This window comes from Salvelinus sp. IW2-2015, linkage group LG25, assembly GCF_002910315.2.
Source record: "Salvelinus sp. IW2-2015 linkage group LG25, ASM291031v2, whole genome shotgun sequence".
NCBI lineage: Eukaryota > Metazoa > Chordata > Actinopteri > Salmoniformes > Salmonidae > Salvelinus > Salvelinus sp. IW2-2015.
In genome coordinates, this window is record NC_036865.1 from 4971855 (window position 1) to 4991983 (window position 20129).

The window sequence follows — 20129 nt, forward strand, 5'->3', positions numbered from 1 at the left end:
AGTTCAATTTCCTGTGGAAATATCCTTATTTCTTTTAACTCTGCCATTAGCACGACTGTACCTTCATCTTTTGTTTGGACTCCCTCAAAACCACTGTCTATTAATAAGTGGCTCAAGTCAAATCCCTGCAGCCTGAGATTAATAAGAGCATATTTTGCTCCTATATTTTAACCTTGTTATCCAATATCCTGTATTTTATTCCTCGGTGAGTGTTCAACGCATGGCTTTGACCTTACCAGAGAACCTGACTCAGTTCAGAGCAGGGGCTGCAGTGCAGTGTTTCAGAATGGCAAGTTCATTGTTTTTCTGGACCATTGTTCTGTCAATTCTATGCTCACTTTGTACACACTAGCGTTACAGTATATGAAACAATACTAGACATTGTCATCCATTTATCTTGTCCCTTCCACTGTATTGATCTCAACCCTACTATACATGATATGCAGTAAACTGACCCTGCAGTGTCACGTTTCTCTTTTTTTTACCAGGCAAGTCAGTTAAGAACAAATTCTTATTTTCAATGACGGGCTAGGAACAGTGGGTTAACTTCCTTGTTCAGSGGCAGAACGACAGATTTTGACCTTGTCAGCTCGGGGATTCAATCTTGCAACCTTCAGGTTACTAGTCCAACGCTCTAACCACTAGGCTACCTACCGCCTACCACTATTGAGAGGAGAAATAATCTAAAGGTTGAACGTTTGAGATTTGGGAAACTTGTTTCATGTACTGTAACGCTAGGGAAATGGGTTATTCAGCTCAGTTTTTCCAGCAGACGGAAACTTGGAAATTGCATAATTCACAATTTGACAAAATAGTAGAAAAGTTAAACATATGTATGACTCATAGAATTATAACCCAGTCATTCTCAACAAATGTAGAGCAATATCTGCATTTTCACTATTACTAGAATTTCCCTGGGATATGTTCTCATCTCAAAGATATGATTGGGATTTGAAGTGCTATCTTGAAATATCCTGAAATTAATTAACTTTTTCAGAAATGTGCCATTTTTCTGTTRGAAAAACACWTCTTAGAGTAGAGTGAGATATCATTTAAAAAAAGGTGGAGTATGACTATGCCGATTCATTTTACTTACACCAGGACATAAGAGAACAATATTGCAATGCATGGCGTGGAGACATGGATGGAGCCACAGAGGCACAATGGGCCAGACCAGGACTGTACATCTCACATTACAGGAAGACGTTCATGTTACCAGCTCACTCACTGTACTTCCCCATCCTTGGAGACATCTCCCACATATCTGCATTAGTAATAAGGGAGTTTTTCAGGAGTTTTAGAGCAGAGGGAAACCAGAAACAAGTTGCAACCTAAGTATGTGGAGTGCAATCTTGAAATGCAAAACTGAAATAGGAAGGGGTGGTATAGCCTAGTAGCTAAAATGTTATTTGGATGATAGCCTGCATAAGAAAGGCACTGTGTTTCGTTTCTCATTGAGAGTCAGCAGCAGGGCTCATTGTGATAAGGAAATACGTCTAATGTTACCTGATCTGGTATAATGTGGACCAATTACCACTCCATTGCACTTCATTACAGGACTGTAATAGGGCCGGGGTCAGCGCTCCATTTGGCGTGGCCAGAGCGAAATTGAGTCGTCATTGATAATATGATAAAAAGTGACAGTGAGAGGCCCCTCCAACAAATTATTGAAATGTACAGTTGGTAGGGGAAACACTATAACCTCATTTGGTAAGCAGCTAGCCAGCACTTGTGGAAAGCAGTCCCTCAGACACAATGAGACGCTAATGGAAAGAAATCTAAAACGATCTGAGAATAGTTTTAGGCACTGCATATGGAGTCTTATATCTAATGAAAATATATTCAGGTAATTGTATTTACACACTCACATTAGGCCACACAGATACATCTTCAGAAATGAACTTCTGTCTTTGAGATTTGTTTTGCCGTCAGAGGTTGCTGTACAAAATATGATAACATATTTGAAATTATTTTAATTGGTAGTTAAATTTGGATGATCACACTGTATGTTTCTGTACCGACTAACAATAAACTCTTCAACGAGTCGAGAACAGAAAATAGTTTTTCAAGTTTGAGATCAGTATTGCACTTCTTTAACCCAATCAGGGTGGGAGAGTGGAAATTAGGATTTCCCAATATGGTCTCATTAGAAAATGTAAAAATAGTGATATTTAACCAAAAGTGACATATTAGTAATATGTAATTTGCAGCGAGATATTAGGTATATGTCATTATAAGACATTTTACATTTACATTTACATTTAAGTCATTTAGCAGACGCTCTTATCCAGAGCGACTTACAAATTGGTGCATTCACCTTATGATATCCAGTGGAACAACCACTTTACAATAGTGCATCTAACTCTTTTAAGGGGGAAGGGGGGTTAGAAGGATTACTTTATCCTATCCTAGGTATTCCTTAAAGAGGTGGGGTTTCAGGTGGGGTTTCAGACATACCAGTTATTTGTTCTAGTTTTTCATAGATCATTAGATACAACACAGTAATACAAATGATGACAAACTATCAACATTCACTATCGTTCAAAAGTTTGGGGTCACTTAGAAATGTCCTTGTTTTTTGAAAGAAATGCCATTTTTTTGTACATTAAAATAACAMAAAATTGATCAGAAATACAGCGTAGACATTGTTAATGTTGTAAATGACTATTGTAGCTGGAAAATAAGCAATAAAACTGGCCTTCTTTAGACTAGTTGAGTATCTGGAGGATCAGCATTTGTGGGTTCCATTACAGGCTCAAAACGGCCAGAAACAAAGTACTTTCTTCTGAAACTTGTCAGTCTATTCTTGTTCTGAGAAATGAAGGCTATTCCATGCGAGAAATTGCCAAGAAACTGAAGATCTCATTCAATGCTTGGTACTACTCCCTTCACAGAACAGRGCAAACTGGCTCTAACCAGAATAGAAAGAGGAGTGGGAGGCCCCTGTGCACAACGGAGCAAGAAGACAAGTACATTAGAGTGTCTAGTTTGAGAAACAGACGCCTTACAAGTCCTCAACTGGCAGCTTCATTAAATAGCACCCGCAAAACACCAGACTCAACGTCAACAGTGAAGAGGCGACTCTGGGATGAGCCTGTAATCGAACCCGCAAATGCTGATGCTCCAGATACTCAACTAGTCTAAAGAAGGCCAGTTTTATTGCTTCTTTAATTAGTACAACAGTTTTCAGCTGTGCTAACATAATTGCAAAATGTTTTTTTAATGATCAATTAGCCTTTTAAAATGGTAAACTTGGATWAGCGAACACAACGTGCCATTGGAGCACAGGAGTGATGGATGCTGATAATGGGCCTCTGTACGCCTATGTACTGTAGATATTCCATTAAAATCAGCCGTTTCCAGCTACCATAGTCATTTACAACATTAACAATGTCTACACTGTATTTCTGATCAATGTGATGTTCTTTTAAATGGACAAAACATTTGCTTTTCTTTCAAAAACAAGGGATTTTCCAAGTGACCCTAAACTTTTGAACGGTAGTGTAAGTATAAGCAAGGTGTCAGAAGCATTGCACAGGGATCCTGGTCCATGTTGACTCCAACGCTTCCCACAGTTGTCAAGTTGGCTGCATGTRCTTTGGGGGGTGGACTATTCTTGATGCACACGCAAACTGTTGAGCGTGAAAAACCCATTAGCGTTGCTACTACCATAACCCGTACATCTTTTGTCTTGCCCATTCACCCTCTGAATGGCACACAAACACAATCCATGTCTCAGTTGTCTCAAGGCTTAAAAGTTCTTCTTTAACCCGTCTCCTCCCCTCATCTACATGGATTGAAGTGGATTTAACAAGTGACATCAATAAGGGATCATAGCGTTCCCCTGGATTCACCTGGTCAGTCTACGTTCATGGAAAGGGCAGGTGTTCATAATGTTTTGTACACTCAGTGTATGTCACTCCTATATTCCCCAGTGTTTTCATGCGTCTATGTCATGGAAAGGGAAGGTGTTCATAATGTTTTGTACACTCAGTGTATGTCACTCCTATATTGCCCCAGTGTTTTCATTGTGTCTATGTCATGGAAAGGACAGGTGTTCATAATGTTTTGTACACTCAGTGTATGTCACTCCTATATTCCCCCAGTGTTTTCATGCGTCTGTCATGGAAAGGGAAGGTGTTCATAATGTTTTGTACACTCAGTGTATGTCACTCCTATATTCCCCAGTGTTTTTCATGCGTCTATGTCATGGAAAGGACAGGTGTTCATAATGTTTTGTACACTCAGTGTATGTCACTCCTATATTCCCCCAGTGTTTTCATGCGTCTATGTCATGGAAAGGGAAGGTGTTCATAATGTTTTGTACACTCAGTGTATGTCACTCCTATATTCCCCCAGTTGTTTCATGCGTCTATGTCATGGAAAGGGAAGGTTTCATAAGTTTTTGTACACTCAGTGTATGTCACTCCTATATTCCCCCAGTGTTTTCATGCGTCTATGTCATGGAAAGGAAGGTGTTCATAATGTTTTGTTACACTCAGTGTATGTCACTCCTATATTCCCCCAGTGTTTTCATGCGTCTATGTCATGGAAAGGACAGGTGTTCATAATGTTTTGTACACTCAGTGTATGTCACTCCTATATTCCCCAGTGTTTTCATGCGTCTATGTCATGGAAAGGACAGGTGTTCATAATGTTTTGTACACTCAGTGTATGTCACTCCTATATTCCCCCAGTGTTTTCATGCGTCTATGTCATGGAAAGGGAAGGTGTTCATAATGTTTTGTACACTCAGTGTATGTCACTCCTATATTCCCCCAGTGTTTTCATGCGTCTTAGTCATGGAAAGGACAGGTGTTCATAATGTTTTGTACACTCAGTGTATGTCACTCCTATATTCCCCCAGTGTTTTCATGCGTCTATGTCATGGAAAGGGAAGGTGTTCATAATGTTTTTTACACTCAGTGTATGTCACTCCTATATTCCCCCAGTGTTCATGCGTCTATGTCATGGAAAGGACATGTGTCATAATGTTTTGTACACTCAGTGTATGTCACTCCTATATTCCCCCAGTGTTTTCATGCGTCTATGTCATGGAAAGGGAGGTGTTCATAATGTTTTGTACACTCAGTGTATGTCACTCCTATATTCCCCCAGTGTTTTCATGCGTCTATGTCATGGAAAGGGCAGGTGTTCATAATGTTTTGTACACTCAGTGTATGTCACTCCTATATTCCCCCATGTTTTCATGCGTCTATGTCATGGAAAGGGCAGGGTTATAATGTTTTGTACACTCAGTGTATGTCACTCCTATATTCCCCCAGTGTTTTTATCGTATAGGTAGATTATACCGTATGCTGTGCTGGAGTACCTGAGCAAAGTTTTGTTTCCCTCGATAAAACTGCTCCATTTGTAGCCCAGAAATAAATCCAATTTACCTCCGTCAGACCTTCTGTTTACGTGAACTGGAACTATTCTAAAATGTTATTATAAACTTAAATGGAGTTTAGGTTGAGAATAACCACACACGGGAAATGATGAGCAAACAGCAGGATAAGATTCCAATTATTATTTAAACAAACATTGCATTGTCTAGCACGGAGGATAGCATTGACATTTCCCTCAGCAGGGACATTCTATTGAGAGGCTTACTCATAAGAGACCACAACAAATCCTATTCATGGACTTTTAGACATTAGGTAGTCATTGGCAGAGTCATACGAAGATATGTGTGCCACTGAAGGGTCCAATTTCAATTTGTCATTGTCAAAATACATGGGGGTGGTTCCTAAACTGTTGTCGTTTAACTGTTGTCGTCGTTTTACGTTTTAGCCAAGTCATTTTGCGCTATTATAATCAGCTAGATTTCAAAAGTCTTCCTTAAAGGCACAGTTCACTTTTCAGTTCAAGTTTTTAGTATCTCTGTGCCTTTCCTAGACAGATTTGGCTAGCCAGGAGAATCTGGCTGTTGCTTAGTAATAACCTGCAAACTAACTAGAAAACAGTTTGGATGAAATGAATACACCCCTAGGTAAATTAAAAATAAACTTAAACCTAAAGAAAAGTAAACTATCAATTCTACTACCTTTTTTACTAAAACAAACGAGTGGTGGCTGCTATTGACAGTAATTTATGACAAATTGTTACTGCTAATATTGTATATTTTGGTCTTGTAACAGCAGAAAAATAAAGACTATGAAAACCAATAAGTTTAAAATTTTTATATTTCCCACCACTGCTGCTGCATGCTATTGTCAGTAACATTGATAATACAATGAAGTTGTGAAGAGATTACCACTGACAAAAAAATATTATTTGTGAACCATTAAAAGGACCAGTTAGCCTAATCTGGAGTATCTAAATAGGCAATATACCGAATGTATGCTTCATTGATCAAAACTGTTGTGGAACAACTTATCGAGCCACCATCTTAAACTACTATTTAAAGATCATTTTGCTTTCATCTACTGTTTCTGCTCCGCTGGAATCACTTGGACATGATAAGACAGCCAATTTGGATGTCAGCCTTGGCCTACACTAATCATGCTGTCCAGCAGATTATTCCTGCTTTATGTATTTATATTGGGCACGGTGCGCGTCTAGTTGGAGATAATTGTTTCATTTTGAACAGAACGTTTGTAGGGTGGCCTCATTGTAAAGGTAACAGTGTTTATATTGTCTCAATATAGAAAGATGGCAGAATACTGTGGATAGGTAGTCCACAAGTACAGAGTTTATGGCAGAAAATGGACTAATGCTACATAATATTCTGCATACGTACTGACGTTTTGTGCAATCCTTGACAATGTGGAACATCAGAGGTATATTTTTTTATAAATAGGGTATATAGTGAAAAGATGTTTAGCAAGGTGCCACCCATGGCAGGTGTATGATTAAATGTACGGCCTTATTTTTTTGCTTAATCCAGTATCTAATTAAAGGATGTCAAGGAGTAACAGATTGACATGTGACAATGTAAAAATACCAAACTGCACCACAGAGGTGAGAAAATAAAACCGTCTATGGCATACGGTATGCTTTTCATCCATTGATTATCCCCACTGTCATATGGAATATGTTGTAGTTGTCAGCAACATTTGTTGGTGTTGAATAATAGTATTTTGTGTACTGTAGACATCTCATGAAACAGAATCTCAGCTCTCAATGCTGGATAATAGGTAGAAAACGGAAGATTTTACATACATAAGCAGTTTTTTTTWAATATAACATGGTCAAACAGCAAACTCAAACTATCCAATTGCACATAATGTGAAGTCCTAAAGTGACTTCAATGTTTCACATGGGTAGTCATGGGTTAAATGATCTTGCCACATACAGTAAAATATATTCTATCATACTTTGCATTCACACAAAGTCTAGATGCATAAAAATTTGCCCAAAAGAGTTTTGCTGGTTTTCACAGTGGCAAAATMATTCATAATTCATTCTGTATTTCTCGATTAAGTAGCACACTAGTGCACTACCTGGTTGGTTCACAAGAGGTCAGAGCTCCACTGCAAATACATTTGCAACTGTTCTCATCMATGCAAGAAATGAATTGTGTGCAGCTCTCTGTCTATCCTAAAGGCCAATGCTTGAAAAAATTGAATATTGAAATAAGTTGGCATAAAATGTCATTACAAATCCAATTAAGGATGTGAATAATCGAGATGAGCCGTGTGACAATTCTGTATGTATAGTTTAAACATATATACACATATATATATATTATATATATATATATATTTTAAATTATGTTTAGTTGATATTCTATGCAGCATATTGCTTTTGCAATTGTGCTAGTGTATGGTAAATAGCAAACTTGAGGTGAGAGAAGAAGAAGTTTGTGGAAATTTGTGGAAGAACAAATGAAAGATAAATGCGGCTTCCAAACTTGTGTCATGGTACTGTAACTACTTTATAGAGAGTCGGGTTTCGAATCCATCAGGAGTCAAAGGGTCATACAAAACATTATTTTACACCCAATTTACTGAAAATATTTAGTCTCCATTTGCTGTTGATAAATCGCATGGACTTGATCAGTCAACTCATTGACTCCTTCACTTCTACACCATTGACGACATTGAAATACAGAGGATTAAGAGGTAAATCAATACACACAAGCTCTGTGAGGGCAGGTACATCAGCTGATACCTACACTCTGTGGACTCTCTGATACCTGCACACAAGGGCATCTCTTAAGCCTTGTTGTAATTGCAGCTCAACACTCTTTGTAGCACTGGTTGATAAACTGTATTCAGAGAGCTCCTATCTTCATGGTGAACCATATGGGTCATTACCAACTAGACCATGGAAGGTCACCTCTCTGTATAATAACATTGGTTCATCTAGGACCAACCCTTGTGTCTAATGCCATATGTATGTGATGTGTTGTAGCTCACGCTGTAACTGACTGCACAAGAGTTTAAGATTTAGGAAAACACACTCCCAACAGTACGTTTCTAATGTAAGTCAGTCTCTACAAATCTCTGATCATGTGTCCATTGTCTTTCCTCTTTCCCCATAATTGTTCTCCGTATGGCATCATTTCTATCCAAATAGACAATATATCTGATCATGTGTCCATTGTCTTTCCTCTTTCCACATAATTGTTCTCTGTATGGCATCGTTTCTATCCAAATAGACAATATATCTGATCATGTGTCCATTGTCTTTCCTCTTTCCACATAATTGTTCTCTGTGTGTCAACCTTCAGATCCAAATAGACAAAGATAATGCTAATATGTCAGAAATGAATGTCCCCCGACTAGATCTGCCTTACTTGCCCGTCACTACAACTACTTTCCGTTTCCATTTTGGGCAGAAAGTAGATCTCTAGCTTTCAGCAAATGACACGGAACAAGAGGAGGCGAGACTGCCGAGCAGACAGACGAGCGTTCCACTCTCGAGCTCTTAACAAGCATAGTAATACATCAGTCAAAAGCAATAATTTTACAATTAATGAAATTCCAATTTGCCTTCAGTGCATTTCACATTGACATTTTCCACAAGGCAACAGTGCTTTGATAAAGTTTTTAAAATGCAAAAAAACGCATCTAAGCGGCTAAAGACCAGCCCGGGTGTCAACGTGCCTGCCAGAGGACTATGGTACTTAATTTTTATCGCCGTGTGCCTGGAGCAATGGAAGCCTGAATGTTAACATTGGCTTCATTTTCATTATCACCATATGATTATGGATTTTACTGCATTGAGCTGATAATACAACTAGGAGCTCACCTTAAAAGAAGTTGCTGGGAGGTTTCATTTCTGCCCAAATGAAATTTTCATTTGACAAACAAGTATAATTAGGCTGCACTTCTTGTTCAGTGTCAGTCTGTTTTCTGATTGAACTTAGACCAATTTGCTGCCACTAAATGAGTTTGAATAATTTCCATTCGGAATGTCTCGAGGACATTAGCTTTGGGAGAGCTAAGTGGCAGCATGCTTTTTGAAGTTGCTGATTATTTGATGCCATCCCCTCTCTACCTATATGCGGTTTCCAGCTTACTTCAAAGTTAACAAGTAAAAAAAAAAAAAAAAAATGACATACCTTGGAGTACAATGGGAACTTAAAAGTGTTTTGGCCAGGTCTGGGAGGCAAAGAGGAAATTACTTTAATATGTGTGTAATACACTTCGTTGACTTCCAAGCTCTTTGCTTTTTCACTTTCTTTCTTTCATGCAACCAGTTTGATTGTATTGAATGAGTGGATTTGTTTCTGTTGAAACTGTACTCCTAAAAACTATTAAAACAGTATCAGTATCAATTAAGAAGTATTACCTGCTAATTACACATTAATTGTGAACCCGTGCATCACAAGAACTGCCGCAAATTCTGAGTCATTTACTTAGAAAGTAGCATTTGTAATTGATTAATAATTCAGCCATGCCAAATAAATAACCTAGAAAAACCCGGTAACACTTTTAATGGTAGGCTAGCCCTACATAAGGACTTCATAACCAGACATAACACATTCATAAGCAGCAGTTCATAATTGRAGCAATTTGATAAGGTCCATTACTGTGATATAACCAATACATTAGCTGTTGACATAAGAACGATGCACTTCTTATGAATGGGTTATGTATGGATTATGAATGTGTTAGAAAGTATTTATGTAGGTACTCTTCATCATATTCAGTTATAAGCAGGGACACYGTCTCTACTATACAACCCTAAACTAACGGCATTTTCACTCAAGTTTTTATCCCTTCTCTGCTTATTTCAAATCCCCTGTGTCTTACCTCTAAAATCTGTATACAACTCTAAATACCATGCTATGGCATTGTACTCCTCCATCAGATATCAGTGGCCATTCTGCCCTATTGACCTCATCTGTTATTGATCTATGGTCAACCATTTTCAAGAACACATGTGATTCGCCTAGTGGTTAGAGTTGGGCCAGTAACCGAAAGGTTGCTGGATCGAATCCCCGAGCTGACAAGGTAAAAATCTGTCGTTCTGCCCCTGAGCAAGGCAGTTAACCTGCTGTTCCACGGGCGCCGAAGACGTGGATGTCGATTAAGGCASCCCCCCCCCCCCSCKCCRCTCTGATTCAGAGGGGTTGGGTTAAGTGCGGAAGACACATTTCAGTTGAAGGCATTCAGTTGTACAACTGACTAGGTATCTTCCTTTCCCTATTATCACATCCTTCTAGTTTAGACATCCATAATTAGCATCAGCTAATCAGCCTTAGCCTCTCATCCCAAGAATAAGTTGTAGTTTTGCTGTAAGTTAATTAAAGCATTGTAGCATGCTTTTTGATGAAAGGGTTGAGACACATTCTTGTGAAGTCACAAAACCAAGCCTTTCTTTAGAATCCAGAATGTGAAGAATTGCATCACAGTATGTTTCCACCGTTACCCATTGCTTCAACTTTCATTTGGGGTCTGTTTGTTGTCAGTCTTGTAGGTAATCATTCAACAACACTCAACCTCTCACCCTCATACGGCGCTTATTTTAGTCTAATACTATAATGTAAATATATTAGGGAAGAAAAAGTGTTGCAGATTACCTCCTATCAATGTGGCACTAAGCTCTTGGCTCAGCTCATACACGACGAGGAACTGTTGAAAAGCAGGTCACTGTGGACGAGAGAGAAAAGTGGGGTTATWTGTGTGGTTTTTTTCCGAAATGGATTTGCTGTTGACCTCAAATGTGAGTTACAGCTATTTCAGTAAGTGTAATCCATTCATTCCCTCGGAATTTGAACACCAACGCAAGGGACGTGAAAGAGGGAAACAGCGAGAGMGAACGGGGGAGAGGGAGAGAGTGAAAGAAGGGACCACAAATACAGCAGCAGGGTGTGGGACGGATTAAAGGCACAGAGGATTTTTGACAATGTGATTACTAAGTAATGGGCTACTGAAACATACGGGTACTGTAGAGAAACAGTAATTAAATGAAGTAAATGTACTCAGAAAAGGTTGACCGGACCCTCTTTAAGCAAACAACTTATAAAGCTTAGAGTCTTCATAAGCACTACATAGATGCTTCACAAATCATTTATAAGCACACAGCATAAAGGGCATYAAAGGCCCTCAGATCTGATACGTCTCTAAACGTGTCATTATCTCTTTGTCCCGCTTTGTATTGCACAACATTTACTGAACTATGAATGATGTATTTACCATCTATATAGGCTTCACAAAGGGTTTACGGACACTTCATTTCCACTTTTCATTAAATAACAATTTTAAACCCCATCATAACCCTCTACATTACTCTATCAGTCCACTTTGGTAGGTATTTATGACTTTACACAAGTGGAACAAAGCTTTGTTTTCCCACCCCCAACCCAGGCAAACACTCCCCTATTGGTGTCATGACCTGCGGAAGCAAAATTACCCCCCCCCCCCCAAACACCCTGCTTGGTCTCTAATACAAGCTCTCTGTAAACAGAAGGGCATTACTGAAATATTTCCTTATTGGGAGAGTTGGGCATAAAGACTGTTGGTTTACAAAGGGTTACATGTATTGAAGGAACCTAACTACAGTAGGCATGCCAGACACTAATACAACCTGGTACTAAAACAGTTGTCTTCTGTTTAAAAGTCTCGACTCAATATATAGATTAAGATACGCTAAAGAGGGAATGCCAATTGAATTGTGTTTGTAATCTCTTCTTGGCTGCTTTTTGTCAATGTTTTCAAGGCAATGAGACACAAACGCCATGTAGCACATTTTTAAGAAAATGAATAGCAACATTTATAAATACTGTAGCCTACTTTTGTCATGGGTGTCACAAAGATGACGCTGGAGAGACGAAGCAGGTACGGGGAGTAACATTTAATAAATAACGGACATGGAACGAGACATAAACAGCGTTAGCAAACAGAAAACAATCAATGCAGAAGCGGGGAACAGAGCTGGGGAACTGACACATATAGGGGAGGAAATGAACGGGTGATAAGAGAGTCCAGGTGAGTCCAATAACGCTGATGCGCGTGACGAGGAAAGGCAGGTGTACGTGATGGATGGCAGGAGTGAGTGATGCAAGGCATTCTGGCGCCCTCAAGCGCCAGGGGGAGGGGAAGAGCGGGAGCAGACGTGACAGTACCCCCCCTCTAGGGGCGCCACCCGGCGTCCCACCTGGGCGAACCGGTCGAGACATGGGCGCTGGGCAAGCCGGTTGAGGCGTGGAAGCCCGACGAACCGGCAGGAGCGTGAGAGCCTGGCGAGCCGGCTGAGGCATGGGAGCCTGACGATCCGGCTGAGTCAAGACGCCTGTCGATCCCGCTGAGGAAACCCGATGATCCGGTGGAATGTGACGTGGGATGGGAAGCCACCGAGCCAACCGAGGCAATGAAACCTCTCGAGCCAGCCAGGGCATGAAAGTTCGACGGGCTGGCTTAGGCACCCCCGGTTCCATCGGCGGCAGAATCCATCCCCGACGTCACCGACAAAACAAAAAACAAACAAACAAAAAACTCCTGGACCGGCTGGGCAAACAAGAACTGACGATCCAGCTGAGGCCCGACGTGGGATGGGCGCCATCCGAGCCAACCGGGGCAAGGAAACCTCTCGAGCCTGCTAGGGCGTGGAAGCCCGACGAGCAGGCTAGGCACCCCCGGTTCCATCGGTGGTGACCCAGAGCCGATGCCACTATACCAACCAGAACGCCAGTACTCCCCGATGCTTCGTGTGATGGCTTCTGCATTCTGTCACAAAGATGACGCTGGAGAGACGAAGCAGGTACGGGGAGTAACATTTAATAAATAACGGACATGGAACGAGACATAAACAGCGTTAGCAAACAGAAAACAATCAATGCAGAAGCGGGGAACAGAGCTGGGGAACTGACACATATAGGGGAGGAAATGAACAGGTGATAAGAGAGTCCAGGTGAGTCCAATAACGCTGATGCGCGTGACGAGGAAAGGCAGGTGTACGTGATGGATGGCAGGAGTGAGTGATGCAAGGCATTCTGGCGCCCTCAAGCGCCAGGGGGAGGGGAAGAGCGGGAGCAGACGTGACAATGGGTGCACTCAATAGTATCCTTATGAAATATGCCTAGGGTACAAACTGGTAAGAAATAAACATCGATTGATTTACAAAGTTGCCCTTTCTCTGTTCAATAAACGTAAACGCTTGGAAGCGTTAAAAACCAATAGAGAATTTACAAACCCGCCGCTTTGTGCCGTGGACTTGGAGGCCACGAGGAAATGCTTTTATTCTGAAAGGAATAGAATGACCTCACGGTGGGAAATGAACAAGTCATGGGGATGGATATAAAAACAAACAACTCTAGCCAACAGGACATTCAGTTAGGCTATAACTGCTCTGTTAGTCCGAGTTCAACGCAGGAAATGTTGCGAAGTAATGTTCCAGACAGTGAAAAGTATATACTAGGCTGTATCGCTGTATACCCGAAAAAGAGGTCCATTGTTTATGATTTATGGAACATCTGAAATGAGCATGAACGAATAGCACATCACAATTTTCAGTACAGTTCACATTCAGAAAATGTTTGAACTAATTAAAGCAAGTTAGATATGCTTGGTAGGCTCCCTTGGTAGGGATCTCAAAAGATCAAATATCTGCTAAACCACTCAACAAACAAAAGCTAAGTCATAAATCCAAAATCTGATTTGGGGTATCTACAGTCCACAGTGTATGCGTCCCCATCCAAAACAGAGCTTCTTTGTGCTGGCAGCGACAACACTCTATGCGTCGCTCAACTTGTAATGGTTTCCAATGCTGTAAAAACTCTGCTCTGGGCCATTATAGGGCAAAATACAGGATCTGATGCATCAAGGATGACAATCCAATAGTGATGTGSGGCAGAAATCACTCGCATCCCACTGGGCACCGGCTGAATCAACATTGTTTCCACGTCATTTCAAAAGAGGTTACGTTCAACCAACGTGGAATAGACGTTGAATTTACGTCTGTGCCCAGTGGGTTACTCATCTGGTTGGCCTAGCAAGTGAAAGTGAATACAAATAATGGGCTACATAAGAAGGTCTATTCTGCAATTCCACCATTAATCAAATCAAATTGTATTGGACACATACACATGGTTAGCAGATGTTAATGCGAGTGTAGCGAAATGCTTGTGCTTCTAGTTCCGACAGTGCAGTAATATCTAACAAGTAATCTAACAATTCCACAACAAATACCTAATACACACAAATCTAAGTAAAGGGAGAGAAAAAGAGTATGTACATATAAATATAAGGACGAGCGATGACCGAGCGGAATAGGCAAGACGCAATAGATGGTATAGAATACAGTATATACATATGAGATGGGTAATGCAAGATATGTAAACATTATTAAAGTGGCATTATTAAAGTGACTAGCGATCCATTTATTAAAGTGGCCAATGATTTCAAGTCTGTATGTAGGCAGCAGCCTCTCTGTGTCAGTGATGGCTGTTTAACAGTCTGATGGCCTTGAGATAGAATCTGTTTTCCAGCTTTGATGCACCTGTACTGACCTCGCTTTCTGGATGGTAGCGGTGTAAACAGGCAGTGGCTCGGGTGGTTGTTGTCCTTGATGATCTTTTTGGCCTTCCTGTGACATTGGTTGCTGTAGGTGTCCTGGAGGGCAGGTAGTTTGCTCCTGGTGATGCGTTGTGCAGACCACACCACCCTCTGGAGAGTCTTGCGGTTGTGGGCGGTGCAGTTGCCGTACCAGGCAGTGATACAGCCCGACAGGATGCTCTCAATTGTGCATCTGTAAAAGTTGGTGAGAGTTTTAGGTGACAAGACACATTTCTACAGCCTCCTGAGGTTGAAGAGGCACTGTTGCACCTTCTTCCCAACACTGTGTGGGTGGAACATTTCAGCTTGTCCGTGATGTGTACTCTGAGGAACTTAAAACGTTCCACGTTCTCTACTGCTGTCCCGTTGATGTGGATAGGGGGGTGCTCCCTCTGCTGTTTCCTGAAGTCCACGATCATCTCCTTTGTTTTGTTGACGTTGAGTGAGAGGTTGTTTTCCTGACACAACACTCCGAGTGCCCTCACCTCCGCCCTGTAGGCTGTCTCATCGTTGTTGGTAATCAAGCCCACAACTGTTGTGTTGTCTGCAAACTTGATGATTGAGTTGGAGGCATGCATGGCCACGCAGTCATGGGTGAACAGGGAGTACAGGAGGGGGCTGAGCACACACCCTTGTGGGGCCCCAGTGTTGAGGATCAGCAAAGTGGAGATGTTGTGTCCTACCTTCACCACCTGGGGGCGGCCCGTCAGGAAGTCCAGGACCCAATTGCACAGGGCGGGGTTGAGACCCAGGGCCTCAAGCTTAATGATAATTTTGAGGCTACTATGGTGTTGAATGCTGAGCTGTAATCGATGAACAGCATTCTTACATAGGTATTCCTCTTGTCCAGATGGGATAGGGCAGTGTGCAGTGTGATGGTGATTTCATCGTCTGTGGATCTATTGGGGTGGTATGCAAATTGAAGTGGGTCTAGGGTGACAGGTAAGGCGGAGGTGATATGATCCTAGTCAAATTACATCAGCACTAAACAAACAAAATATCAACTAAATAACATTTTACTCTTTGAAATCCAGCAAAGGAGCATTAACTACAGAACAAAGGCCTGAGATATCATAATAACCACTTTTGTTGGTGAGGGACATGGGAATGAAGCTTTATGATGGTCATACCAGACATATACCATAAATAAAATATCTATAGGCCAACCAAGTACACTGAGTATACCAAACATTAGGAACACCTTCCTAATATTGAATTGCACCCCCCCCCCCTCCCCTTGATACACACGGGAAACTGCTGTGCGTCAAATTCAGCAGCGTTGCAGTTCTTGACACAAACCGGTGCGCCTGGCACCTACTACCATACCCCGTTCAAAAGGCACTTAAGTCTTTTGTCTCACCCATTCACCCTCTGAACGGCACACATACACAATCCATGTCTCAATTTTCTCAAGGCTTAAAAATCCTTCTTTAAATTGTCTCCTCCCCTTCATCTACTCTGATTGACGTGGATTTAACAAGTGGCATCAATAAGGGATCATAGCTTTCACCTGGAATCACCTGGTCAGTGTTCCTAATGTGTTGTACACTCAGTGTATATCTTGTTACCTATAGTACAACACATCCTTGCACCCGGGACCGTATATGCTAGTAAGTGATTGACAGGTGCCACATGCCAGGTACCTTGCTGCTTAGAGTGTTTGCTGATATCACTTTGAGCAACTGATCTGTGAAGGTACACATAAAGGCCCTCCTTCGGCAATGTACACAGAACACTTCTATTGGAGTACATAAAAACGTCTCCCTGCCACATTAAACAGCGTGGAGGGGGAGGAGTGGGGATGCAGGAGTGGGGGACGGGAGACTGGGGGACTCAAACAAATGCTGGAGAGTGGCAAGTTTGCATTGCCCATACCAACAAGCTCCTATCTCATTAACAAACCGCTGAAATAAAAGAGTGCTTTTTTTTGGCTCACAGCTATAAAAAAAAATTATCATAGTGATGATGTTCCTCGGCCGTCAACAGAGCTGCGATAACGTTGTTTGATGATGACTTTCCCATGAATGTTAAGCAGCCGCCACAGCGGAGGAAAGGAGCTTATCAGTGCCTAATGCCCATCTCTAATTCCTGCCCTTCTTGAACCAGCCATTTTCTAACAGCGTTAACTGTCAAATTTACATCCCGTCTTAATGCCACTAAAGAGTACGGGGGATGAAGAGTAAATGACAGCAGTGTAATGAGGAAGGCAAGGCATTCCTCTCCCTCTCTTCCTCTAAAGGCAGAAGATTTTCACAATCTGGGGGGCTTTTTCCCCCTCTGTCTCCCTGTGCTATGATGGAGAGCTTACCTGAGCACTTTGCTACAGGTGAAAAAAATTTGCAGAGGGATCACAAGCAAAATAATCCTTCAATGGATCACAAGCAACAAAAAAACAAAAAAACACCTGAAAGTGTCCCCAACGACAAAACATTTGAAAACTATGATACTACTTCTGAGGTTCTGTTTCCATTCAAAACGACAACAATGGATCTAACAGCTACAATATGAATCCCCAGTAGAGAAATAATTCATTTTTCTGAACAAAGGATGTTGCTATAACAATGTCGGGGATCAATTGTGGATCTGTTGTTGATCACTAAAGACATATAGTACATGTTTAACATTTGTTACACATACGAGTTGTAATGGGGAAATGTAGGATCCCTAAACTCTGACCAAACTGGCCATCTCTGAGTACAGAATGAATGGCTGCCTTTTGTGGATGGACTTCAAAAGAAAAACTTGAGAATAGCAAATGGCAAATAGAAAACTTGAATTTATAAATAGGAAATGCTCAGGGAAAGGCATTTGAGGATGCTGCTATTATACCATACCATAGGGATAATACAGTAACAATTGGTACCCCACTGGGCACAAACTGGTTGAATCCATTTCGAAATCATAAATAATGTCATGACATTGAATTAACGTGGAAACTGATTGGATTTGCAAAAGTCAACATAAAGTAATTTAAACCTAAATCCAATGACGTGGCTCAAATTTCTGTTGATTTCACATTGAATTAATGTTAGTTGACAACTCAATCAAATGTAAATCAAAACTAAACGTATCACTGAAATATTTTCCCAGTGGAACAATACTTTTGAACATCAATACACTTCAGCAGGTTTTGCCATTTTCAAGATGGACACACCTGAGTGACATTCTGGCTCCCAACCCCATAAACTGTTTGTGATTTCCTAGTTTAAAACGAAGAGGACGCCTAGACTCAGAAGCATTGTTGTCACAGCTGCTTCTTCCATCAGTAAGGCATTTGAATGACATGAACATTTCCACTGACCAAAATTAAAAAGAGGATATCAGTCAGCTGAGCATTTTTTATTTCCACTCTCTAAATTGACATTCCCTCCCTCATTTTAGTCAATTAAAATGACTGTAGAGAGTAATTTTCAAACAGAATGTCACCTCAGACATTAAAATGACATGAAAATGGAACAAGTTATTGTACCAATACTTTCATTGGGAAAATAAATTAGGTTTAAAGGAATAGGGTGAAGCCTTCGATGTTATATTTGGTGTAAACTGGGCAGGAGTTATTTCATTATAACACTTATGCTATTTAGTAGAACATTGTAAATGTGTTTACTAATAATTACCTTGTTTCCAGTTATCTATTGCAGGAATACAATTTCAGTGCTGTGTGCTTTACATTGTGATTTGGTGACCGATGTATGATAATCACTATCAAGACTGGTACCAACTTCTACTCTTTTCACACTATGAAGCCTAGCCAAGCTGTAAAATCAGCCCGTTTGGTAAGGTTCAACTTGATTGTGTGAAAAGATTCCAGCCATACTAGACATGTTTTGTTTTGTTAGTATTACGACAAGGCCCAATTGATTCTGGATATATTTCTGAACCACTTTCCAAACAACTACCCAACTCTTTTTACACTCGTATGCCTCTATGAAGTCTTAAAGTGACTTGTTGCACATACTGTAMAATCCACTTTTGAAAGGAGTATTTTCCCCTGTCAGAGGTTATACAGAAAAAAGACATGACAAACCTAACCATTTATGATGATTGGTACGCAATGATGTACTCCATGTGATGTGGACCAGTGACACAGTTCGATGCTAACAGTTTGGTGCTAATGAGTAATAGCTTAATTGTTGGCAGTATATTTAAGTATGACCAAAGGCCTAGACCAAATACCCCAAAAAATTTGTGGATAATATTTTCTGCTCACTAATTGTATGTGGGAAGAAAAAAAATTGGATCATATTTTCTGCTCACTAATTATATGATTTATAATTTATTACAATTATTTCATCAATTAGCCTTCACCGGGAGTGTGCCGGCCTCTCTGAGAAGCAAGGCTCCACTTAGTGCTCCTCTTATGCAAATGAGACAAGWTGAAAGTTTTCCAATGCCTGCATGTAATTTAAGATGGCATTTAAGCTTCTTACCCCAGATGCTATCGCGTAAATGAATTCATCAGGTAATATTTCCCATTATTCAAAGGCATTATTTTATGTCAGGCYAGGCAATGGAATGATAGCAAGGGCATGAACACAAATTAGCTGCAAAACACAACGTTCTCTCTGCTGTAAATGATACATTAAGCAACTGGAAATGAGTGAACAGGACTGTTTTATGCATTAACACATCAGAGAGTATAGGAGTAAACTGACTGAAGACAAGATGCTTTGTTCATATTGTATTTYTCCACCACGTGAGATGAGTTCTCCTCCCTTTCGTTCGCAACACTTCCAGACTCAATCAATGAGGGCCATTATAAATCTTCATTTTCACATAYGGAAATTGAAAGAATGTATACATGTAAGGAAGGTTGTACCTCCTATCTCTGCTGCTATAATCAACCATGTAAGTGAACCTAGGAATATGTTGTCCATTTCATCAGAGGGGACTCACTCCGGTAGGGCAGACAGCTGATGATTGAATCTCAGCCCATCTTATAYGAGCATGTAAAGATTCAAACTGAGCTTCATTTTATGCTGATCTGGCTGCCTCCAGTGAAACGATCCAAAAAGGGCTATAATGACTTGGGGAAAAAATGAGACAACAGATAAATGGTGAAATAAAGTTGAAGGGCCCCCCTTACCGTACCTCAGAGGATAAATATTTCAATTTAAATGTATAATTTTATCAGGGTATGATATACTGCTCCAGCTGTGCAGCTCGGCGATTAAACTAATT